General features: G+C 45.1%; 1 protein-coding gene across 1 annotated transcript in view; it reads left to right on the forward strand.

Annotated features, from left to right (window-relative positions):
* LOC146811599 (transmembrane protease serine 9-like) overlaps nt 1-27,035 on the forward strand; it is a 452,993-nt gene that overhangs the window by 301,455 nt on the left and 124,503 nt on the right. The gene's annotated exons all lie outside the window — the stretch shown is intronic.

Consider the following 27,035-nt stretch of genomic DNA (forward strand, 5'->3'; position numbering starts at 1 on the left):
TTTGAGGATTTGCCCTGGTCAAGACCAAAAGCCCCAGTCAGAGCTATTGTTTTCTAAAGAACTAGAAATGTCATTAACCTTGAAGAATTTGTAACCTGATTTGTGTATGTTGGAGTTTTAATGTGATTTGGCATCAGAGTGGTATTGTTGGGCATCGCAGCAGGCCAAGAATGCATAGGCCCAGGGCCTGCTAGAATCAGTAAGCGAGACTGGATCCCCCCCTTCCCATCAGCCAGACATTATTCCCAATGCAATGCAACATTTATAGGCCAGTAAGGGCAGCACGTTTCACAGTATGGGGGACAGTAAACTAGGTCCGGACAATCCCCCCATAACATCCCCTAGCCGGCACTGTTTCGTTCCACAATGCGCTGCTCGGCACCTGCAGCGCCGTCCCGGTCGTGCAGAGCAGGTTTCCTCTCATCTCACCTCATGGTGAGCCATAGCCCGTCAGGCTCTGTGAGTGCAGCCGAGGCCGCATGAACCGCAGGGAGGACCCTCCTTCAGCACCGATCACTTATGGTATTTCTCCGAAGCAGCTATCGGTGAGTTTGTTGTCCCCCTCCACTGTGCACTCCTACCCCCGCCAGGTACAGCCAATCTTCAGCACAGGACTGATGGGGACCAGAGGGTGCAGCAAGCAGCGGGATGCAAAGCCACCATTAAAGTCGTAGTGTGCCGAAGGCCTCACCACCAGGCCACGGGCTCGGATAGCAGGAGCCTCACTCAAGTGCGGCCATCTTGCTCACTGGCTCAGTAACCCCCCCATGAGTAAGAAATACCTTGAAAAAAAACAAGAAACACGAGGTGTTTGGCAAAACAGGTACAGTTTGTTTAATTTATCATCATCAAAAATCTTTATTTGATTCAAAGAATCATCAGAGCTTACAAAACAAATCTTTGTACATATTGCAAATTTCATCCATCTAATGCAAACGTAAAAGCATATATCAATTACAAGGGACTAAAATATAAGACATATATACAGTTTAAATTTTTCTCCTTTTAGTCTTCGCCCCAATTGCACATAGTTTGATTAAAATTCTTGCCAATACAGTACAAAGATAACTATTCAATTATCGCACACAGCACCAATTTAGGCTCCATTACTGCTAGAATTATCAGATCATTCAATCTAAGACCATAAAAAGTTAAAATACATATAAAGTTCTAAAAATATATATTTTTTTAACTTTTACAATTTAAGCCCATTCCTATATCTTATGTGACTCTCAGCCAACAAAAATGTACTGATGCCAAATACAACAAGTTGGTGACTGTCAGATTTTAGTATTCTAAGCGACTCTAAATAGCTCCTGATGTTCAAACTTCTGCTCAGGGGCTTAATCCACTTGCGTCTGCGGATAGCATATGCTGCGCAGAAGAATAGAACATGCGCAATGTCCTCATTGGCACCTAATGTACACAATGAGCATTTAGGATCAATAGCCATCAATTGAGGTTTTGCCCATTTAGCTGTAAAAGCATTGACTTGTAATATTTCATACCTAAATTTCATATAGAGTGACTTTGCCAATTGCGATTCCACCTCGTCTAGAAAGGGCTCAAAACTCGGGGTCAATTTAAAAGACAGGAATTGAATAGTCAATCTCCCCAACTCAGGATTTAAAGTGACTTTGTGCATTATAAATTCCCAATATATGGACCTGATCTCTCTCTTAGAATCAGGGGTCAGCAAGCTCGGGGTTACCCAGTAGCGGCTCAAACCCAAATCGGTGAGCCATTTACGGATGTGGGCCAACCAGGGAAAAGTGACAAATACATCCAAATGCAATAACTCCCTCAGAGTCTGCCTATAAATCTCTAATTTCTCAGTTGTCCAAATTCTAATCCAGTAGGCCAGTAGCCTTCATACAGCAAGATGCCCTAGTCTTTTTATCCCAATATCATGTGTAAGAGGGATCATCGGGGTGTTTTGGGGAAAATGTGCAAGCATTCTAATGATTTTGTTTTCCCCAGTGATAAGAGGCTGAACATGTTCTCCTCCCCATAGCTCAGATCCATAGAGTGTAGCTGATTTAAGTTTAGCTTTAGAAACTTCTAATGCGGGGATAATGGCCTTTGATAAGATGGAGTGCTGTTTCTTCACTATAGGAATAGAGTTCTGCATTAGGATTGTATTTGACTTGTTTATTTGAGAGTTCCATGTAAGTTTTGAGTCTATTGTAACACCTAGATATACAAAGCTAGGGACACATTCCAAAAGTACCCCATTCAGTACTAATCTTTTCTGGAAATGTTTATGTGGATTGATAGCCATGTACTTGGTTTTGTTGGGGTTTATCTCAAGACCCTTTGTCTTACAATAATTATCTAGGCTATCAAGTTAATTTTGTAGACCCCTAGGTGTTTCTGACAACAGTATTGTGTTGTCTGCAAAGGTAAGGCACAGATATGAGTGCCTTCAAGCTTGGGGGAATCGTGTAGGGCTGATTGCAGGTGCGCTACCATACCATTTACATATAATGGGAACAGGGTTGGCGCCAGGACACAGCCCTGGCGCACCCCTCTCTTAATTGGGATTTCCTCCGTCAGCTCCCCTCCTTGGCCCCAGCGAACCTTTGCAAAATTCCCATTGTGAAGCCTTATAATCTGGTCTATAATCTTCTCTGGGACTCCCTGACTCCGTAATGATTTCCATAAAAGATCTCTGAGAATAGAGTCAAAAGCTTCCTTCAAATCTATGAAGGCAACATATAAGTGTCCATGTTTTATCTTTGCGTACTTCCAGGCTGTGCTAAAAAGTCTAAATACTTGGTCAATTGTGCTTATTCTCTGTCTGAAGCTGCCCTGACAAGGTAAGAGGATGTCTTTCTCTTCCATCCAAGCATTTAACTTGGCCAAAATTTGTTTGGCATACACTTTTTGGGTGATGTCTATCAGGCTGATAGGCCTGTAGCTTGCTGGGTCATCCCTACTACCCTTTTTGTGAATAGGGACAATCTCAGCCCCCTTCCAGGTTCCTGGGATAGGCTCTCCCCTAGCTATTGCGTTGCACAATTGATTCATATATGGAGCCCAAACATCTGGGCCGTGTTTCAAAAGGTCCACGGGAATTTGATCTGGACCAGGCGCCTTTGCTGACTTTATGCTATCTATAGCTAGCTTAGTGTCCTCTAAACTGAATTCAAGGTATGTAATATGTACTTCTGGCAAGGGCACCTCAGAGAGGGCTTGTGGGTCTGGGACTAGTACATCTGGTGCAGCATACAGCGTGGAAAAATGTCTGCACCATGTGCCGGAATCCAAAAAATGATCAATCGTCACCTTACTCACTTTGTTCTCCTGTGCTGATAATTTCCAAAATTTGGATTGGTCTCTGGTTTTTGCAGCTACAATGAGATCACTCCAGCTGGCATCCTCCCAATCCCTCAGGGCATTCATTTGTACTTTTTTGTAATTAGATCTTTCAAGTCCGATCTGAATTACATCTTTAGACTTTAAAGCCGCAAGGAGTCTGCGTTTGACTTTAGCACATTCCTTACTAAACCATGGGTTCGAGGACTCTGGTCGTGATCCTGGGTTTTTGGTACTCTTCTGGGTTTTGGTTAACTGTATTTTTATGATCTCAGACATTTTTTGATGAATTTGGGTAAACTGTATGGTCCCCGGACGTGACTCTGCGTAGCCCGTTGGTAGCTCGCAGAAGTTGTTATATATGTTAGTGAGGGGCTCGACCTGATCTAATATTGTTGGCCATTTGACAGATTTCCGGTTGTTGCTTACTGATGGAAGCTGAATCTCTTCTCTCCAGTTTGTTGGGTTTAATGACTGTTTAGCAAACCAGCTCCCCTCTCGATCTAGACATAATGCGAAATAATCACTTTCACATCTTTTGTCAACCCTGAAATCTTGGATTTGGTTCCAATATGCTATGCTTACCATCACATAATAAATACAGGAGGTGGCATTTACTCTAGTAAAAGTATTCGAGCACTCATTATCGGAAGGGAACCACCCATTGCATGTCCTTAGCCCTCTTTCAATGGTAAAGTGCAATATTTGGGTTGTGGATGTAGAGCACGCCACCTTTTTGTTTGTTGCAAGTAGAGGAATTCCCCTGGTCACATTTTCCTCATGGAAGATCGTGTCCATTCCAGACATTGGTTTATAGCAGTAATTGCAATCACTGCCGACAAGGACCGCTCTATATGGCTCGATGCTATCTAGCACTTCCTCAAGATGACGGATGGCCAGTGCTTCCTTTGTACACCCCTTGGTCTTATGTATATATTAAAAAGGTGTGTCAGTGGTCCCTTCTTAGGTTTTAACTTTATGTCTAATATGTCCTTGGAGCCCGAGTCTATAGTCTATAGTTTGTTTAATTAAACGTAGCAGCTGGTAGAACAGTTACAGACACAAAGTCTATGGACTGTCTCAATTTACTGTCGGTCTGAGGCCTCAGACTGCCCTCTCGTTGGGGCTTGGCCAGCCAAACCCACCTAGGGGATCAGCAGCAGAGTGGGGCCTTAGCTCTCAGATGCACTCTAGGTAAACTGGTTATTCCACGCTACCCTGGGGTTGCCATTGATGGTGAACTCTAGTGAGGATACTCGGTCAACACAGCTCTCAGTCACTCTAAATCACTGGACGCAAGTAAAAATTTGAATTCCCACTGTTGTCTCATTTGTATTTTCTTTGGTTTGGTACAGTTTTGGGGGGAAAGGGGGTAGATTAAAGTTGTTGGGGAAGTTCGTACATATGTTGGGGGTTTATCTAACTACGTATTTTGGCTCTGTGATTGCATGAAGGAGTTACCTCCCCATACAGTTCCCCCTCACTGCTCGGGGTGTGGCCCGGTCCCTGTTGGACTGAGTTTCCTGTCTGTGGTTGCAGCTGCCACGTGTTTGTCCAGTTTCCTGATCCCTGCTGTGGGGGGTGCAGCAAATGGTGGACCTCCACGAGGCTAAGTGTAGGGGGCATTCTAATTCCCCAGTACTTGGTTTTGCAGATGTACATTCATGGGGTTTTGTAGTGGCTGGCCCTGGCTCATCAATCTCTGCTTACGGTATGCCTTTAACCGGCATCTAGCTGCCAGGTGGCAATAGTAGCACCCCCTAGGGTCTGGTTGCTGCCAACCTCCCTGGCCTCTACCGCCATAGCTGGGTTGGAACCTTCTGAGGTTTTGTGGTGGAGCCCCCTCTTAAAACTGGTACCATTTGCATGGTTACGGCCAATGCGGTCCCTTCGCGGGTGATCTTTTTCAACTTGTGTTGAACCAATTTAGTGGTTTTTCTGTTTTTCTCAATCTTTTTCATGCTTCTTTTTGTGGTAGTGTAATATGTGGGCTTATATCTTCCACAAGGGTTTAGTATCCAAACCAACTGCGCTATCCAGACTGCTCTGTAACTTGGTGTGTAACCCGTTTTTAAGGATATTGTAGAAAAATGCAACTTGTGGACTTGTATCGGTCCATGGCTGTCCTGACTCTTGTCCCCATCATTCCCTCATTCTACTCAGGAAATCCGTTATACTTTCCTCGACTTCATAGTCTCTGCCGTGCTCTGTATCGGGGGTATGTGCATCTGTCTGAGCGCTCCACAAGCAGCCTCCTCAGCCAGGTGCTCCCCTGGGCGATACTTTGCTGAGTCAGTGTTTTTTGTTGATGTGGCGAGAGGGGCCATCTGTGGTGGCTAGGAGGGCAGTCTCAGCTTTGTGGTTGCTGCGGAATTCAGATTGGGAAGAATTGAGGATCAAGTTGGCTTCTATGAAGTTAGTGAGCTGGTTGATGACGATCTTCTCTGTGACTTTGGCTGCGAAGGGGAGGAGAGAGATGGGTTGGTAGTTCTTGAGGTCTGTCGGGTCTGCTGTGAGCTTCTTGAGGAGGGGCTTGACCTCTGCACATTTCCAGTCATCGGGGAAAGTCCCTGTTTTGAGGGAACAGTTGATGGCATCTCATAGTTTGGGTGTGATGGTGAAGGCGGCTCTGTGGAAGATGTGGGGCGAGAAAGGGTCGGTGGGTGCTCCTGAGTGTATACTTCTCATGGTCTTTACAGTGTCTTCTGTGGGGACAGGGGTCCAGGCGGTGACGGTAGACAGGGTTGTGTTGTCGGTTGGAGGTGTAGTGTTGGTGTCTAGGTTCTGCTCGTAGAAGTTGATGTAAAGAGTTCTGACCTTATGATGGAAGTTTGTTGCTGAGGTCCTGGGAGGGAGGGAAGTCAAAGGATTTGCAGGGGGTTTGGTGAATTCTTGGATGATGCTGAAGAGTTCCTTAGAGTTGTGGGAGTTGATGAGTATTCCGTTCTGGATGAAGTTCTTTGTGGTTCTGATGTGTTGGTGGTGTTCTGTAATGGTGTTCATGTAGGCGGAGCGTGCTTCGGGTGTTTTGCTGTTACCTCAAGAGTTCTGGAGGGGGGCGAGAGTGTTTTCGCACTTGGTTATCCATTTGTGGAGTGTGTTGGCCATGGAATTGGCATCAGTAGTGGTGAGGGAGGAGCTCGGTTGAGGGCTCCTCAGTGATCTTGCTCCAGTTCCTGCGTGGGAGAGAGGTGTGGGCCTGTGTGCTTGTGAACTTGGAGAAGGAGAAGTGGACGCAGTGGTGGTCCGTCCAGAGGGGTTGTGTGGTGTGGCTGAAGTGAATGTTGTATCCTCCAGCAAAGATGGGGTCGAGGGTATGTCTTGCCTTGTGGGTGGGGGTGGTGACAAGCTGTCTCAGTCCGATGTTGACAAGGTTGTCCAGGAGGGCGGTGGAGTTGGGGTCGCTAGGGTTGTTGAGATGGAATTTCAGGTCTCCGAGGAATACAATGTCTGTGGATGCAATGGAGTAGGGTGCGATGAGGTCTGCGATAGTAGTGGTGAACGTGGTGCACGGTCTGGGAGGTCTGTAGACGAGGGTGCCAAGTAGAGTCATTCTGGGGTTGATCTGTATCTGTAAATGGAGGTGTTCCATGGGGGACGTGGAGTTGTTCGTGCTCGATGTGGTGAGTTGGAGGGAGTTTTTGTGTGCGATGGCGAGTCTACCTCCAGGGTGGTTGGGGTGGTCTTTCCTCTGGATCTTGTATCCGTCGGGGATGGCGGTTGCGTTGTTTGGTGCAGAGCTGGCGTTGGTCCAGGTTTCTGTGAGAAAGGCGACGTCAGGCGAGAGGGTGCTGAGGAGGTCCCAGATTTCTACTGCATGTCTTGGCAGGGAGCGAACACTGAGTTGGGTAAAGCTCAGGGGTTCGATGCGCTGGTGTCTGGTGGGTTGGTGGTTGCAGTGGGCATCCGGAGGTGGGTGAAGGTGCGGCAGCAGTGTCGGCTGGAGAACTGGCCTTAGGTGGTGTTCGGTGTTGACAGCTGGCAGTTATTGTTTCTTTGGGGGTTGAGTGTCTGGAGTGTTGCTGAGTCATAACACTGGCAGGTTGGAGGACCAGGGTTCCTGGCGTTGGTCGCAGGCAGGTCACGGATGGGTGCAGACAGGCTTGCCTTTGGCGTGCCTGCTGCGTGGCCACACAGCAGCCACCATTAAGTAGGGTGAGGTTAGGAACAGCTGGGAGGCAGGAGGGGCCACAGAGCAGCAGCGGCCGGAAGCAGGAAAAAGAAGGCACAATAAAAAGAATAAATGAATAAGAGAAGGCGAAAGCACCAGAAAGGAAAAGGAATGGACGAAGGCAAAAGCGAGGCGAGATGCCAAAAGACAAAAGGCAGAGAGGAGAGTCCTGAGGACTTGAACAATGCTCTGCTGTGGGCTAGGCAGTGGCACTAGTGTACAGAGCTGAGGCGGAGCTGCGTGCTGGTAGAGCAGAGACCAGGGGATCTTGCTCGATCTCAGCACGCAGCACCATGAACGGCGTGACTTAGCGCACTCTGCCGCTTGCAGAACTCCATGTAGTGCGGCAGAGTCTTTTGGCCTATGCAGCATTCACTGCCACAAGAGATAGGAGGACCTAAAATGCTGGACCAAGAAGTCAGCAGAAGTCTAGCTCGGCCAGTCCTCTCAACATTCCAGAGAGTGCGTCGCACCCTGACCCCCCTCTATGGCCGGCATACTTGTGGTGGCCTATCCCCAGCTTGATGGGCAGTTGAAAGAAAGACAGCGGCTTGAAGGGGGTATGTTTTTTTGTTTTGAATTTCAAATGACTCATTTTTGTTACAGCAACTACATTTGGCATCAACATAAAGGTTGACACATGAGCAACACACAAGAAGAGTCTTGAAGGTGTACGTTTTGCACAAGGTGTATCATGATGCGTTTTTTTACACAAATTTTTAAAAATGATACCATTATATTTTTGATCACTTAAAAAGGACTGCTTTGAGCAGACACATGACTGCATAAACTAATTTGAACATGATTTTGTTAGATGTTATAAAGGACAGTTGTACCAAACAGGAAAATGCTGTTATTTGTGTCAATTGTGATAGCCTGTCACAATTGTGAAGGATGTTACATTTCTCCATTACAAGTGAAATAGCCAAAATGCACTTATGATGCAGTGGATGCTCCAAACATCATATTTGTGAGTTAATATTATAAACTATCAATATTAACCCGTTCCGTGCTCATGACGGAACCACTCCGTCATGAGCCACGGGTGCCGTGTGCTCATGACGGAGTGGTTCCGTCATGCTGCGGCCGTTGGCGGCCGCTCCGCCCACGCGGCGCTAATTCCCCGCCTGTGTGGGCGATTAGCGCAGTGGGCGGAGTCATGACGGAACCACTCCGTCATGAGCACAGCTCGCCCGTGACTCATGACGGAGTGGTTCCGTCATGAGCACGGCGCCGCCGCTGTGCCCCCAAACCCCCCCCAGCGCCGCGGCGGAATTCCTGCCGTGGCGAAGGGGTTAAACATGTGAGCCACAATGACTAAAAACATAATAAAAGGATACAGTTTTGATTACAAACATATTAAAAATGTTTGTGATAAAAACAATTCAATATAAGTTAAAAATGACAATTTTGCAAGATGTCTTACTTATTCACAAATGTACATGTACGCCAGTCTGTTTATAGAAAAATGAATTCTACAGGCATACTTTTTGGGAAAAAGACAGGAACGTTAACACATTAGTGACAAGGTAACACATACCAAAAAACATTAGCTTTATGTCCTTTGTAATGACTAGGTGAAAAATCAAGAATGAAATTAATAGAATACTTAAAGTGAATTTTGCCGATGGAATGTTCCATCACAAACGAAACAGGTACTTTGTCCAACATATTCCAATGGCAGTATTTTGTAATGCACTTGGAAATTGATGGATGGAAAGTCCGTCATGTATATGTTGGAGTTTCAAATCTGCAAAACTCAAAATTAGCCACAAAAAATGGACCGATTTAGAAATATTTGAAATATTTTAAATGCATCAAAGTTCAGATATTTTTTAATTGTAAATTTCTTTCTGAGTTTTAAGTAAAACAATCTATATGAATCAATGTGTTTTAAAATGTACTGTAATGGGATTTTGACCAAACTGAAAGCCAGGATAATAATTTATTGTAATTTTCCCAGCACTAAAAAACTAAAAATAAATTGAGATATTTGTGAGCAAGTTTTAAAATGTTTTCTATCTGTACTAAAGTGGATTAAAAATGTATCAAGCCCTATGTAGAAGTAAACAATTCGGATTTCTTCAACAGCATAAGTAAATACATAGGGCATGATACATTAATAAGCAACTTAGGTACTGAATTAAAAAAAAATTGTTTTAACATATAAAAAATGCGTACATTGACTAAAGTAAGTTTTACCATAGTGAAATGCATCAAAAAAATACAGACATTCAGTTTATACAAATATTGGTTCAACATTATAGTAAACATTAACACACATTGATTCATATTTTAATTTTTATTAAATAAAACTCAAATCAGCTTTGTACAGAGGGATTTTTGTTTTATATAAAAAATTTGGATCAGAAGTTCACTATGCAAAACAATGAATGAGAGCCATTCAGAAGTGTAAAACAGTTCCTGGAGAGAATTGAAAACAGTTAAGAAAAATTATCAAAGGAGCAATATTAGAAAATTACAAAACTGTGACCAAATGTTTTTTGAAGATGTTCCCTACATGCAGGTATTAAAGATAAGCATAAACCAAAGTTTAAAAGCCCTGTAGCAGGTGAAATTTAAAAATTTAGAAAATGTTTTGAAAAAAACCTTCATGATCAGTTATATGTACACGGATACAATAAGACTATAGTATATGTCTTTACAGCATCTTCAAGAGCTGGTGAAGGAGATATTGGCCAAGAAGGCAGGGAAGCAGCTGGCCACTATGTTTCGGGTGGTGAAACATCAGACATCGACGGACACAGTGGCATGGAGGGTTAGGGGATTGCAATGGAGGCTCCCACGTGGTCATCTTTATTGAAATCCCCGACAAGTGACCAGTTACTACTGGTGTTTGTCCCTATCAAAACTTTAAAGACCTTATCCTTGTCCACCACCCAGAGGCACATCTCCACCCTTCCTCTTGCTCCCCCAAGTTGGTCAAACCTGAACCCCTAAAAGGGATGGGGTCTCCTTTGCTCACCCCCTACCCTTGTCAGTCTGGCTACACTAAGGGGGTGATTATGATGGTGGGCGGATCACCACCACCAGGCCGGCGATGGCAATCCACCCGCCATTTCAACCTGATTTACCCCCGCCATATTATTATGGCGGGGGTATCGCGGCAGACGCAAAGTGCGTCCGCTGCTTTTCCGCCGGTCGGCAATTGTTACGATTGCCGGCTGGGCCGAGCTGGGGCAAAATATGGTATCGGTGCATAGCAGGCACCGCAATCCATATTAGGATGCATGTTCTCAAAGGCATTTCCATGGCGGCATCGGCTGGCGGGGATGTGCTTTGGGGGCCCGTTGCGGGCCCCCAAGGGGGTTGGGGGTGTGCGGGGGCACTTGGGGGTACCCATGGTACCCCCCTCCATTCCCATGCACACGGTGGCAGGCACCGCACGGTGCCTGCCACGTTGTGCATGGGAATGCACAACAAGTTTATTTGGCATTGTGGTGCACCCGCCGCAATATCAAATATGCGGAATGCGACTGCCAGGGTGGCGGTTGCATCCTAATTAGCGGTACGGGAACGCCGCACGTCTGGCGGCCGGTCCCATCATACGCAGCATCTCTGTAGGCCAGATTGAGATAGTGAATAGCTAACCTGCCAAATGCAACAAATGGTTGCATTTCTGGATGCCATTCACAGTTCAATGTCTGGCATGCTGGGATTGCTTGCCAAGATAGCAGGCTTCTCACTCACCCCAGCCTCCCAACCAGCCCAACCTTCTGCCCAAACTCAGGTCCCTTCCTCAACCCTAATCCAAACTCCCACCCCATTCCCAAGCATACTCACTTCTTTGCAGGCACCCACTGCAACAGACACAAGCAGCACATTCTCACACAAACACATGAACATACATATACAACAAAACACAAACATAAAAACAACATAGACACTATTGAAACTACATTCACAAGCACAACACCAACAAGCACCACAACGACCATCACACCCACAATCACCAGTACTACCACCACACTCACAACCAACATCCCACCCATAAGCACCAAAACCATCAGCACACCCACAACCACCACCACACCCACAATCACCACAATAAGCACCACAACCACACCAACCACCACAACAACACACTCATCAAAAGCAACACATTCATACAAAAGCATACTTACATACTTAACTACACCAGACAAAAGCAAAACCTCACCAGAATATCAAACCCCAGCCAGAAAACACACATCCAAACATACACAGCAAACCACAGACCAACATGCAACTGCAAACATACAGGCACAAGCACATCATCCACTCCAGCTCCCTCAACCTCCAAAAGCCAATCCTCTACCACCCCTCCGCCCTTGTTCCTCCTTCCGAATTCTTCTCTAATCTGTCCTTGACCCTTACCAAACCTAAACCCTCTCCTCTCACGAAAAAGCCTTGATGTGGGTGCTCTGTGCCCAAGAGATGCCCCTTCCTGTGGATGTTACCCTTTTGACTATATTTAGGAGGCAAGTTATGGGCAGCAAAGCTACAAGGTGTGGTTGTTGAAAATCGTTTTTTTCCTATTATTTTTTTATTTAAAAAAGGTCATGAGAGAATTATCTCAATTATAAATAAATAAAAATATTTTTACAAGGTTTGTACTAACCTTATTCTTTATTTACAATTCATTGACGATTAAAAATGTTAATGATGAAAATGTGAAATACATATTCTTAATAACATTTTTTAAAATGAAATTTTTATAAGACCAAACATAAATAAAAAAAAATGTAACGGACAAGCATTCATCAGGATAATGGATACTGCAATAGAAATTATTATTTTTAAGTTATAATATAGGTGTGCTTAGTGTACCTTAATAAGTGAAAAAATAGACACATGTGCATTAAAATACAGAAAATGCAATAGACAAGGGGAATTGTAATAAATAAATAAATAAATAAATGAACATAGGATTTAAGTTTAGAACTAACATTGAATTTACATTTATTTAAAAAAGTTTTTGTTTATTGCAGATATTGAATCTAAATTATTCAAAACGTGTAATGCATGTTTACAATTTGATTGTTTACAAAAAATAAAACACATCTCTACGAACAAAGTATGTATTTTGATTTATGTCAAATTTTATATGTCCATTATCATGATGGAAGCTTGCACCAAATTTGAAAAAAGAAAACAATTAAGTCAATACAGGTGTGTTTCTTTAAATTTTTTAAATGACAACATTGCACACATATGCATTACACATTAGTAAAAAAATTACCTGTAAGAGAAATTTAAATATGCACATGTCCAGAGCAAATGTGAACAGACAATTCAAAAGAAAACAGGTAAGATACAAGCTTACCTTTGATTCCAGCGATGATGAGGTTGATTTGCTTCGTGGTCAAGTAGCAGTAGCACAAGAAGCACTTGGATGATCGGGTTCAGGATGGAAATGGAAGTGGATAATAATAAAAAAAGATACTTTTCCACCTAAAATCCCTTTGAAACTGCTAACTCATGCGTGGAGGTTTACCTGCCACAGTTACGTCACTGGGAAGGCATATCATGATTGGCTCGGTGGAAATATTGGCTGAACCTCCGCTGACAGCCGCTATTGCCTATGATGCTGTCGACACCGGAGGAAAATTCTGGCAGAGACGGTGGCACTCAGATGGACTAACGACGATAGACCCGCCAGCATCTAAATTGAGCGGGCTGACAGCCTAGTAGGCAGATGGATTAACTGATGGCAAAGTGATGGCGGGACCAGATCCAGCAAGATCTAAATCTGTCTCTTATTAGTTCTTTGTGTGCATTGTACTATTCCTAGCAAGCACTCTGTTGGTTCCCTCACAAGTGGTTTACCCATGAGCTCAGTCACAGCGGTCACTATAGCCTCCCAAAAGTGGGCAAACTAGGGGCAGGCCCAGACCATATGCATAAAGTCAGCATACCAAGAGCCATACCTGGGGTATTTTGGGATAGCTTCTGGGAACATAAGACCAAATCGGATCAGGGTTAGGTAAGTCTCGAGTTCCTGGACATTGTTGTGCCTTGTTCTTGCGTGGATTCCCACTTTTGTCCATCATTTTCCATCCTATTATAATGTTGCACTTATTCCTCGAGGTGGCTTACCTATTAAGTTGGTCCCCCAGCAGCATGTGGTACAACTGGATGACCACTTTTCTGCCTCCCCCTTGACCTAGTAAATGTCGTAGGGTGTCTGAGGTTTGCGGTTAAAACTAATCCTGTTTCCATGTTTACTTAATTGCAAGCATCAGTGTATTATATGTCAGGAAGTGGACTGGGCCTATGCCGTAGCCATCAACCACCTCCTAAAACATGAGCAAGATATTATGTGTATACAAGTCCCCCAGAGTGGTGAATCTGCATTCCAACCAGTGCTTTGTATTGTGATGGAGGGTTATTGCATAGAAATCTGGCAGCACCCACAGCAGCAGGTATGGAGAAAATGGTTTGGTGGCTGTTCGTGAGTGCATCTACTTATGCCAACAGTGTTTTGCCACATTCGCAAGCTCATTCACGAAGGAGTCCCTGGTGCACGGTCCCATCAGCCACTTCAATAGCTGGCAACCATGCAACCCATATGCTATGGCTGTCTGCTCTGAATTCCACTTCATGGGCCACTGTAATTGGGCCTCTGCGTAGTATATTTCATAACTCAATGCTTCCAGCACGCCCTTGTCCAATGGGTTGTGCAACTTATGCAGTGCCACTTCCTTCCTACTGGTTCCTCAGATCAGGTCTGTTAGCACACTGTCCAGTTCCCAAAAGAATGTACCAGGTAGTAGTAATGGTAAGGCCAAAAACTGGTATAGCAGCCTTGACAACACCGGCATTTTCACAGTACCCACTCTACCCATTGGAGAGAGGGTAAGGGTTTTCCAAAACCGCCTTGTGCCAGACACCACTTTAGTCAGGTTCCCCCAATTTAAGTGGTGTGGTATACTTGGTTTCCCAAATATTCGAGTGTATCAAATCTCTACTCTAGGCCACTATCTATCACCCCTGCTCTTCGGGTATCAGGCAGTTTCATTAGTGGAAACAATCACATCTTGGATGGGTACATTTGCAAATCCAAAAGCCTCCAGCACCTCCATCATGGGTTTTAATGACTGCTGCAGGTCGCACTATAAATTACTGCATTATCTGCATATAGGGAGATGGTGTCCCAAGTGCCACTATTTGGTATCCCCAAGTCTGGTCCTCTGCTCCTGAACTGGCTGCAAGTGGCTCCATGACCAACACAAATATTAAGAAATATTAAGGGGGATAGTGGCCTATCGAAAACATTTGGAGATTTCCTTACCCTTACCGACTCGTTGGTGGGCTTCATGTACAGGAGTCTGATCCACTGTCTAATATTAGGGCCAAACCCCATTCTCTCCAGCATCACCGTTATACAGGGTGAACCTGTGGTGTCAAAGCCTTTTTCTATGTCTTGAGACATAGTCAACAGAGGTGTACAATCCCATTGTGTGAGTTCCTTTACAGAGAATAGCCACCAGATGTTAAGGAAATTGTTCCTCCACGGTATAAACCAATTTTAGTCTAGGTGAATCAGGGTGCTGATTATCTGGGCCAGCCTACTACCTAGCATCTTCCAGAGTATTTTGCAATCTGTGTGCAATAACAAGAATGGGCGACAGGAGTGCACATCAAGGAGATACCAAACCTGCTGAGGAAGTACAACTCACAGGCACTTCTCTTAGCGTCCAGGATAAGATTCCTGTCTCTTTGGCCTCTACATATATTTAAAGTAGCTTGGGAGCCAGTTACCCCCAATAGGTCATATAGAACTACATTGGGAGCCCATCAGCTACTTGGAGCTTACTACATGCCATAAAATCTATGGCTACTCGTACTTCTGCTATTGTAAATGGCTCTTTCAGGGTGGACCTCTGCAGGGGGTCTAATCTACAAACGGGTAACTTTTCTACATAAGAGCACAAGGTTGCGTTGCCTATCCTGTCTGTGTGGGCATATAGCGTGGCATAGTATGCCGCAAATACATATATGATGGCAGCTTGGATGGTGACTATTTCGTCTCATGGTAATTTTATTGCCCCAATGGAAATTCTGGGGGCGTCCGTGTGAAGGAGCCATGCTAAGAGTTGATCTGCCCTATTCCCTTCTGTGTGTTGACGGGCGACATACTCCCTTTAGTCTATCCACCCAAGATGTTCCTCCAGTTCTTTGTATTTGCAATGCAGATTGATGATAGTGCATCCATCCCCAATGCCTCCCCCCCATTGACACCTATACCACCCTCATAGGGTCTTCCATTGCTATTATCTCCTTGGTCAGCATGCGCTTTATACCATATGAGGTCTTCTTGCACAGCATATGTACCACCACTTTAATGGCCTCCCACTCCATACCCCTGTTTGACACTGTGCCGATAGTCTCACTGTATGGCAGGTGGTGTGTCCAGCAGGGCCTGCATATTGAGCCTGAACATGGGTATTGGCGCATAGCGCCTGCTCCACTGCGCTGTCAGTTTCAGTGGGCAGCTGTCAGACAGTGTCCGCCCCACGTATTCCGAGTCTATGACACACTGAAGATTGCTTTGCTATGCAAGAGAAGATAGATCTATACGAGTGTGCAGCGGATGTACTTGGGAGTATTATGAGAATTTTGAATTGTCGGGGTGCATTCTTTCCCAAAATCATAGAGCTGTCTCTGGCCCATAAAGCGAAGTGATGCAAGGCCTTCTGGCACTCAATGGGGGTGTTAGTCTGTCTAATGTAAGCACATGCACACAGTTGAAGTCTCCTCCCCATGTACTCGGGCCGTTAGATTCTGTGCTGTAGTTGGGGGGATTCCATCCACAAACTGTGGTTGAGTACTATTGGGGGCATACATCACTACTAGTGACAGCAGCTCCCTATTTAGTGTATCTTCTACTACCACAAGCTCCCTTCTTTGTCTACGACCTTACAAACTATTACTAATGGGACTGTAGGTGATATCCAAATCAACACCCGTATAGCCTATGCTGAATTTATAGAGGCTACCATCTGTCCTCACCACCTCTTAGATACTTTCTGGAGTTCTGTGAATATTAAATGGGTCTCCACATATATTCAATTTGCGCCCCCATGCACTTTAGTTATGTGTGAGTCTTGTGACATTCAATGGATGTAGCTATCCTCTGAATGTTTCAGGTCAGATGTGTATATTTAAGGGATGTTTCTTCAAGTCAGGTGAACATGGTCCTGGGGGGGTCCCCGGTCTGTGTATGCATTGTTCTGCCCTGAGATCATAGGAAACCTCCAGTGCCTGTGTTGACATAAAGCATAATCACCATATAATTCCCAGCTCCCATCCCTAGGTTGGGACTACAGCGGTAGCCCATCCATGTTCCTACCTAACAAACAGGTGTACTGAAAGGTTCTATCTGGTTCTCGGGGGTAGATCCAGTGTCAGTGACATATTGTAATGATTCCACTAGGAAGGTCTGCCCTGTGGTATTACCTCGATGGCCCCCCTCCCTGCGCAGGGTAACAACCTATACCCACCCCACCCGCCCCCTCCCAAAAGAAAAAAAAAACAGCGCAACAATAGATGCAATAAGCAAAGGATACAACAGTGCCCCATTCATATGGTCTGGTCGGATGTCATTGGGATAATGGTCGGCCTGGCCCTCAGATCCTGCTTGAGGTCCTCTTCTATAAGTTCACCCACTCGCCTTGGGGAGTCTGGAAGGGAGGCATATTGTGCTGCCTCCAGGTTACTATGCAATTCGATCTCTGCCACTCCCAGAGCTCTCTCTTTGGCTGCCTGTTTCTTCGAAGGCCTGCCCCTTAGGGCTCTGTGAGATCTGCGCTTCTTCTTCTGTTGTTTCCAGCCTTCCCACCTGTCAGGAGCACTGGGTGACATCACTCCTTTCGCTGATTCCAGCCATTCGCTCGCTTCCTTCAGGGATGTGAAAAGGTGGGCTGACCGAGTCTCTCAACCTATGTTTAGCCAGGAACACTAGAGAATATTTGAAGCCCATTTAGCACGTTTGTTCATTTGATATTCAAGAAGGAAACTTGGCGTTTCTGAATGTCCAAAGTGTAATCTTCAAATATGTTCACCATCCCGTCTTCCACAAGCCATGATTCTCTGCTGCTGGCGATCTGCAAGAGATCTGCCCTGTTCCTGTTAAAGAGCTGTGCCACCACTGGTCTGGGAGGCATGCCATGAAGTGGTACAAAAGGGGGTGGTGATGGACGGAGCATCAGAACCAATCAAACACTCACACCCAGTCAACAGATCTGGGTTTGATCCATCACCGTTCTTTAGCCCACTCTGCCACTCCAGTTCAGACATGGCCATATGCAAATCAGTCTGACCCTGTGCGTCATGGGAACAGTCCAGCCCGAACTGCCAAGCCATGCCTTCCCTGGACCGGAAACAAGCTTCCTAGGACCGGTTTCTGGCATTTCAGCCGTCTTCAGCCAGGCTTGCTTGAATCCAGTGGCAAAGTGAGCAAGGGACTCACGTCTGAGCATACCCTGCCAACTTATGGCGAACAAAGTGGTACAAAAGGGGGTGGTGATGGACGGAGCATCAGAACCAATCAAACACTCACACCCAGTCAACAGATCTGGGTTTGATCCATCACCGTTCTTTAGCCCACTCTGCCACCCCAGTTCAGACATGGCCATATGCAAATCAGTCTGACCCTGTGAATCATGGGAACAGTCCAGCCCGAACTGCCAAGCCATGCCTTCCCTGGACTGGAAACAAGCTTCCTAGGACTGGTTTCTGGCATTTCAGCCGTCTTCAGCCAAGCTTGCTTGAATCCAGTGGCAAAGTGAGCAAGGGACTCACGTCTGAGCATACCCTGCCAACTTATGGCGAACAAAGCGGTACAAAAGGGGGTGGTGATGGACGGAGCATCAGAACCAATCAAACACTCACACCCAGTCAACAGATCTGGGTTTGATCCATCACCGTTCTTTAGCCCACTCTGCCAGCCCAGTTCAGACATGGCCATATGCAAATCAGTCTGACCCTGTGCCTCATGGGAACAGTCCAGCCCGAACTGCCAAGGCATGCCTTCCCTGGACCAGAAACAAGCTTCCTAGGACCGGTTTCTGGTATTTCATCCGTCTTCAGCCAGGCTTGCTTGAATCCAGTGGCAAAGTGAGCAAGGGACTCACGTCTGAGTATACCCTGCCTACTTATGGCAAACAAAGCGGTACAAAAGGGGGTGGTGATGGACGGAGCATCAGAACCAATCAAACACTCACACCCAGTCAACAGATCTGGGTTTGATCCATCACCGTTCTTTAGCCCACTCTGCCACCCCATTTCAGACATGGCCATATGCAAATCAGTCTGACCCTGTGCCTCATGGGAACAGTCCAGCCCGAACTGCCAAGCCATGCCTTCCCTGAACCGGAAACAAGCTTTCTAGGACCAGTTTCTGGCATTTCAGCTGTCTTCAGCCAGGCTTGCTTGAATGAAGTGGTTTCTTGGCAGGAACCCTGTGTGCCCATTCAGTAGAAAAATGGCAACTTCCTCACCTCTAGGACCGTGTACGCAACCAGTTGTAGAGGAATAATTACATTCTCGTGCCTCCCCCCCAGGTAGCCCAATAATGTGCAGGTTTTTATGCCGTAATTGGCCTTTAACATTGTTCACTCTCGCCTCAAGGAAGTCTATAGCCTTGTGTATATTTTTTATTTGAATGTTAGCCATAGTTGGGCGCATGGTGGCCAGCATTGATTCTGCAGTGTCTCCATGCCCCACAAGTTTGCTGTGGTCCACGCGCTGGAGTCCCATTTTTATGGTGAGGGCTTCAAGCTTAGGCTACAGGTTCATTTTGACGTCTTTAATGGTCAGCAGAAGAATGTCTAGTTTCTCTGAGTGTGCATGCAATGTCTGCTCCATAGTGCTGCTTAATGCCTGTTGGTCATCGGTGCATGTCGAGGGTCTTTGCTCTGGTCCCCCACCCACCTTGGGGTCCTCTGACTTCACCATCTCTCGCAGTACTCTGTGCCAGCAGGGCCCACCACAGTCAACCTGAACTGCCTCAATCAGGGATCTATGATCTAATGGCTCAGGAGGGCATAGTGACTGTGGGATATACACTCCACAGGACACAAGCTGTGTGTGATTCAATATGGCCCCCGGCACTGATGCCCCCTTTAATTCATATCCAGTAGTAGGGGGATGCCTGCCGCATGCCAGTCTCCTCTCCCTCATGCTCTCTTCTCATGGGACCACCAGTGCTGGTCCTCAGTAGTCCCTCTATGCGTGGTCCATACAACATGCACACCCAGCAGTGCGGGCCTCCGGGGTGTCCAGCCAGCAGCTGGATGAGCAAGGAAAAAGGCTGGGCAGGGGCCCCAACCCATGATCCTGTGTGGTGCAGCCCCTGCCTGTGGGCTGCTGCCGCACCCTGCTACACCTTCACAAGGCTCCCTAGCCGCATCTCGCTGTGCCTACAACAGCTCTCCCAGTCACTGGGGCCAGGGGATGCAGCACATACTACAGGGGCTCCCAACCGTCCTAGCGTGCGGCCTGGAATTCACAGCCCTCACAAATCACTGCAGCAATGCCAGCACAGAAAATGTTAGCGGTTTTGCAGGCTGGGGGAGAGCTGCTCTACCATTTGCAGTATAATTGTATATGGGCCCGGATCATGAATTTTCCATTGCGTGACCGGCCTGCTCACCATCTTGACCATGCCCCAGGTTTTAAGTACCATTAAGGGGCTTGCCTACTAGGCTTCTGTCATGTACTGATTTCACAGGTACTCATATTTTGCTAAATATACAAATTCATACCTGGCCACCAAAGTTAATGCCTAACAATATCTGTAGCTCTATGGATTCCTTCATTTCCAGCCAGCGAGTGATTTTGACATTCATAAATAGACATTTCTTGAATGGATTTTGCAGGCAAACACACTGCTCCATTGTAATGAGGTACTTTAGTTAGAAACTCCAGGTTCTTGTTTTGCTCAAATAGAAATTATTTCAGGAGTAATAGTTTTTCTGACTTCATCTTCAACACTCACTAATGAATCTATACACACAATTTTTGTTTATGGAATTATGAGTTGTACTTTTACTGCATTTTGTGTGTTTCCACCTGGATCCATGAAAATTCATGAGCCTTCCCATTCATATTTCCTGGGTGGATGGTTATCACAAAGTCAAAATCAGCAAAATAAAGGGATCAACATTGTTGTCATGGAGTTAATGTTTTGGCTCATTTGAGAAATTGGAGGTTCTTGTGATCTATGAAAACTGTGCTATATTTTTTAGCTCTGAGCAGATACTGCCTCCATTCTTGAAAAGCATCCTTCACACCCTTACCAGCCAATAATTAATTTCCGTTAAGGTTTAAATTATTTCTGCAGTGTTGAATGTTCTTGATCTTTAGGCCACAGGGTGTAACTGGTCAGTGACCTTATGACACTGCGATTGAACTCCTCAGATGTCTTAGTCTGAAACATCAGCTTCCAAATAAAATGGTTCTGCTGGGTCTGCATGTAGTAGGACTGCTGCAGTGGTAAATGTCTTTTTTTACAAAATTATTACCTCCCTTCTTAAGCAGTTGAGTGATTGGTGCTATTTCCTGGGAGAGTCCTTGAATAAACCTCCTGTAGAAATTGGGGGACCCAATAAAGCTCTACACTTCCTTGACACTGGAAGTGGTGGCCACTCATCCACTGCCCTAACCTTCTTGACATCCATAGTGACACCATCAGGAGACAGTACAGAACCCAGAAATGCCACTGTTTTTAGACTGAAGGACATTTCTTCAATTTAATGTATAAGTGAATCTTATAAAACCTTTCCAAGACAGTTTTACATACTCTGTGTGTTCCTCTGAAGTATTTGAGAAAAGAAGGATAATAATTCAGATATACCACTGCGATTTTATCAGCCAAATCTCCCATGGAAATGTTAATGAAATGGTGGGATGCTGCTGGTACATTGCAAAGACGATCTGGCATCATTTGATATTCAAGCAGTCCATATTTTGTCTCAAAGGCCATTTTCCATTCATCGCCTTCTCCCGCTCTTATAAGATAACAGGCTCCTCTTATATCTAATTTTGTGTAGATCTGGGCACTCGACGTGGTCTAGCAGGACACTGATTAAGGGCAATGGGTAATGATTTTAATTGGCACCATGTTGAGGACACAATAATTGATGTAGGTCATCAGCTTATTTTCATTCATTTTAAGGCACAAAAATGATAAGGAAGAAACCCGAGATTGGGAGGGTTATATAAATTCCTTTAGGTATTTGTTTTCGGCTTCGGTTAAGGCTTAGAATCTACTACAAGGAAGAACAAATCCCAGCTTTAATTCAGTCTTTCAATCATATGTACTCTAAGGGGGTAATTTCTCTGTCTCCACCTCACTAAAGACCAAATCACGGGGCATATCAACAAGGGCTTTATCTCTGCTTTTTTGGCTTTAAAAGCCAAAAAAGCAGAGATAAAACTAGCACCCTATCAACAACAGGGTGCTAACATGCAAATTTGCATGTTAGCACCCTTTTACTCTACGCTTCCCCTTGCATCTCTAATGAGATGCAAAGGGGGCGTTCCAGAGTAAAATAATAGGATAAATGTCACTAAGCGACATTTCTCCTATTATCAAGAATGTCGCTAACCCTGTTAGAGACAAAAAAAGCAGCGCTAACCGCGGTTAACGCTGCTTTTTTACGTCTGGTATTTTTCTGACTTAGCCATGATATCCTATGGAAGGAGGATATCATGGCTAAGTTTGTCTGTCCCTATCAACAAGCTAACGTGAGATTATCGCTGGGTTTCCAGCGATAATCTCACGTTAGCCTGTTAGCGTGAGGATTTTTATCGCTATTGAGATAAGCGTTGCTAATAGCACGCTATCTCAGCGATAAAAATCAACGCTAGCCGGCGATAATTATCCGAGCGCTAAGTGCGCTTAGCGATAATTATTGCCGGTTGTTGTTGATATGCCCCCACATTCTTTATACTCTGGTGGTATTTTCATTGTATTGATGATACAGATTGAAGATCCCCTAAAAGAAAGCAGAGTGGCTTGAGAAACCTCACGCTTAAATTTAGATTGGATGTAACAATGCTCCACGCAATAGTTTGAGGTCTTAGTGGCAGTTCTGTTCTCCCAGTCAATGCTCTGAGAGCCAGGGTAGCCATAAAATAGTCTGATATTGCAGAGCATCAATCAAGTTAAAGTGGATTATGTCTTGTTGCCTATCACTTCATATTAACGCTGTCGGTTTACTATAACTAGTAATAGACCTAGATTCCACAGTGGCTCTCACAGGCTCACTGTTTTCTTCCTGAATGCCTGTAAATCATATTCTTTGGGCATATTTGATATCACAAAAGCTCCCTGTTACTCGAAGACAATCATCCCTACTACCCCCGGAAAGGACTTTTCTTCAAATCGTATTGTCAAATGTAGCACTAGATGAGGGGCTAAAGATTGCAAGTTATTGATAATATGATTAATTTTTAGGTCTCGCGAGCCAAAGGCTCGAAGAGACATTTTATATCTGGGCTTTTCAAAGTGCTGCCGTGGCCTAAAGCTACAGTGCACGTGAACGTGCACGCGCACAGCGCCATGTGTCTTTCCTCCGTAGCGATCGTAATCACGATCACTTTCACTTTCGCGGCCTTGTTTCCAAAGCTTGTTTTGTCTGCTGTTCTGCGCCTTTTATCGTTTAAATATTGAAGCAGGATCATGGACTTTATCCTGCTGCTATATTTTTTCGTGTGGATCACTGTGTTTTAAGCAGTGCAGAGCAGTTGTGCCTGGATGACACTTTAGAGAAAAGAAAAACAGAAAGCACATTGCTGTTGTTATGTGTCAAATTTTCACAGAAGCCCGTAAATTCCTGCCCAACCCTGAAGGAAGCCAAACAAGTGTTTAGTTTCTGCTTCGGACCGGCTCAAGTGACTTAATGGCTGTCTTTGCTTCCCTTCCTGTTTTAATGATGTCGCGAGGCACACAAACATTCAGCTGCCCGCACTGCAACGACACAAATACTGCAGCCGTTCGAAGCGCTTGTCTTTGCTTGGCATTTTCCTTGTGCTTTGATTTGGGTATGGTCATGTCTCCATTGAATTGGCAGAAACAAAGCCACAGCCTGATGGCAAAAGGGGCGCAGATGTAAAAGCAATACTCTCACTTCTTTAGGACCCTCGCACAAGTACTTCCCCTCCTTGCTATGGCTTCTCCTCACATCGGCACTTTAAGTATGCAATGTGGGCAGACAATCTGAGAACAGAATTTAGCACAAACCAATATCATTATCAATTTGAAAACCCACGCACATTATATACATTACCTATACACTTATGCTTCTATATTTTGTGTTTCTCTTTTGGCTGGTAATTAATAATTTTTGTTCAATTCATAACCGCACATATATCAGAGTCGGTAGTGTAGGTGCATCACCAGGGAAATTGCGTAATTTGCAGTTAAATGATTAACAATAAAAGTTCTTTAAGTCTTCACCTGCGGTAGGATACAATACAAGTCTAGTTTCCTTTGCGGATGCGAGCCATATGAGTCCTTTCATAAAGCACAGGATTTCTTAAGAGCCAAACAGCTACGTCGCTTGAGGCAATGTGTAGGACACGGGTGTCCATACCATGGTTGTCGGCGTCTCATGATACAAATTGTTGTGCACACAGGAGCGCAGATGTATCTGAAAATAAAGCCCCCGGCAGGCTGCATTGCTCGCACGGTTTCACTCACAGGCAGGGGGATCATTTTCACAAACAAGATCTCCGAGTGAATGGGTCTTTAAATAGACTCTTAAACACGCGCTGTTAAAGTACGCAGGATTGTGCGTGCTGGAGAAATAATCTTTATTCTGGCTGCCCGTATGTTATATGTCACTTCGCCAGCTGGTGGCAAGCTGGGCACGATGGGTGCTGCTCCGGTTGAAGTGGGGTTGGCACTTCACACCCCAGAAGAGCAATACATCCTTGGTCCTAAGGGTATCCGAGATAACTCCCGAGGCGACAACCCTTCAGTCACAGCCTCAAACTGACCATAAATCAAGTTGATAACAGACTGTGTCAAGCGCCCATTGTCAACAAATAACGCCCCTCCACCTCCCCTTTCAATGGAAAGCTGGATGACGTAATTACAGGTGGTAAACTCAGGGTTTCTATTCACTAACTCCACCCCCCACCCCCAGCGCTGAACTCTAAATACTGTAGGCCACATGTGTCTTGTTAACCAGACACAACCAACCACCAATACCCCCCCCCCCCCGTCCCTCCCCCCCCCCCGTCCCGAGAGCTTGACCAGTACCTCAGCAAAAACCATTTGATGGCTGGACAGAGACTATGGCTTACAAGGGAATGCATGGGGAAACAAACCTGCTCTCAAACTGTAGACTTTATAGCACATGCAGACTTGTTCAGTACAGCCCTATGACGATTGGCTTCCATTTAATCTTTTTTGAGTAAACCTTCCACTGTTGCTTTCGATGATGTACTACGTACATGTGTACGAGAAAGAAAAAAAGTTGGCACTGTTCCGTTATGCTGGGTGGCGGGTGTACTTTACGCTTGTGTGAGGGAAGTTTGTACAGATGCAGTCTATGATGATGCTGAGGAGAGCAGGCGCTTATTCTGTTCTGAGACTTGCTGAGGATTGACAAGAACGTTTCCGATCTACCAAAGCCAGTTTGTTTGAGGAAAATATGAATTTTTTTATTATTCAATACTGTCCTGATGTAAAAAAATCCTAATGCTGTCCAGCTACTACTGTGAAGCTGAAGTCTTGATGTAAATGTCATTATTACAATTGGATTAGTCATTCTACCAGTGTGACTGTCTCGAGCTGCCTAGAGTTGATGTATACTTTATTTTTATTTTCTTTTCCGAGTTTTAGTTTGCCCCGATTCCTCGGCTAACAAAATGCAGTGCCTCCGGATAGTCGTTTTTTTCCGCCTTTGGTATGAGTGGTGAAGAGCCTGCAGACACAGTGGCGGCCGCCGGCCACAGTCTCCTCCTGCTGAGCTTTAATTCACGTGCATTTCTTTTGTTGTGCACTCGGCACCCAAACAGTGTTTTCTTTTTTTTAATTGAAATTGACAACACAGGCGCCGTTGTTGTCAATTTCAATTAAAAATAATGTTTGCGTGCCGAGTACACATCAAAAGAAATGCGCGAGTGCGCCACATTAAGGCTAAAGTATCCATCAGCTGCTTGTTTTTTTTTTTTTTGTCTCCGCGTCTCTATTCGGGATCCTCTACTCCTTCCATAATTTCCATACATCCGTGGCTGTGCCCTCCACCATAAACTCTCACTAATAAAGCACAAACTTGAGTTTGCTGAGACACAGAATCTAGACATAGTCTTCATTACAGAGAGTTGGCCGGGTATAGCGTCCAAACCTCAGCTGGTTCAAGCGCTGCGTATCAGCTACAACCATTTTTAAAGTAAACAGGATGGGAAACAAGCATATGCAATGCAATAGGTGTCACATTTGCGAAATTTTAAGCAATTGGCATTGTAAATGACAATGCCTTTTATTTATCTGTTTTAAAAACTAACACATATATAAAAGGTTTGTCATTTACAATGCCAGTAGCTCAAAGTCTCGCAAATGCGAGACCTATTGCATTGCAAATGCTTGTTTATGAATGTCAACTTGCAAAATATTTCAATTGCCAATAAAAAAATACACCAAACCTTGTCGAAATAATACTTTAGTGCTTTTTAATAGACTCTAAAAAAAAAAAAGTGAAGACTATTGCAGGAAGAAATAATGCATGCTTTTGAAGATATACAGAAGAGCACACCAAAATACACCTCATGCGATCGGTTGGCATGCACCTGCAAAGCTCCACATGATTAAATGGCAGAAAAACAACCTGAGGACATGCACCCTGCAAGTACGCGGATGTCCCCCACACCCAGAGAGACTCTAAGTGAAGATGAAAGTTGGCTGAGTACCCTCTTCCCCAAAAACCAGGAGCCCAGACCTGTGACCCACCCCTTTCCATGCACGGGATGCCCAGACATGTGCAAAGCCCTTGGCATGGAAGGACTGAGGTACATTGGCAGAGCTTTGTATTGCCCAATGGGGAAACAGCAGAGGTGCTGTGGTAGCTGTGGGGAAATGAGGTGCACTAACAGAGTTGTGAGTTTACCAGAGGTAGAATAAAATGGTTGTTGCTGCTGCATAGAAGGATTGAAGTGGATGTAGGTCCTCTTGATGAGCGTGTTGTGTTCCGAGATGGAGCTGAACAGTCCCTGTTGGTATAGTGAAAAGATGAGGTGTACTGGTAGAGCTGTGCACACACCAGAAGCACAGGATACATTATTGTGCTGCTGCAGTGAGTGACTGAGGTGCACAGGCAGAGTTGCATGTCTTGTTGGAGTTGCTACTTGACCCATAACCACAAAAGCAACTCCTCCTACTGGTGGTGCTCGTCATTTCTCTTCAGAGAGAATTTTGGTTTCTTTTGATATTTCTTCACGAAATGCCCTATGCCACCACAATGTAAGCATGGATTCTTTATTCTTCTTTTTCCTTTTAAAAAGCAGTCATCGACATGGTGGTCTGCTGACC

Source organism: Triturus cristatus, chromosome 7 (assembly GCF_964204655.1).
Source record: "Triturus cristatus chromosome 7, aTriCri1.1, whole genome shotgun sequence".
In the NCBI taxonomy this organism is placed as follows: Eukaryota; Metazoa; Chordata; class Amphibia; order Caudata; family Salamandridae; genus Triturus; species Triturus cristatus.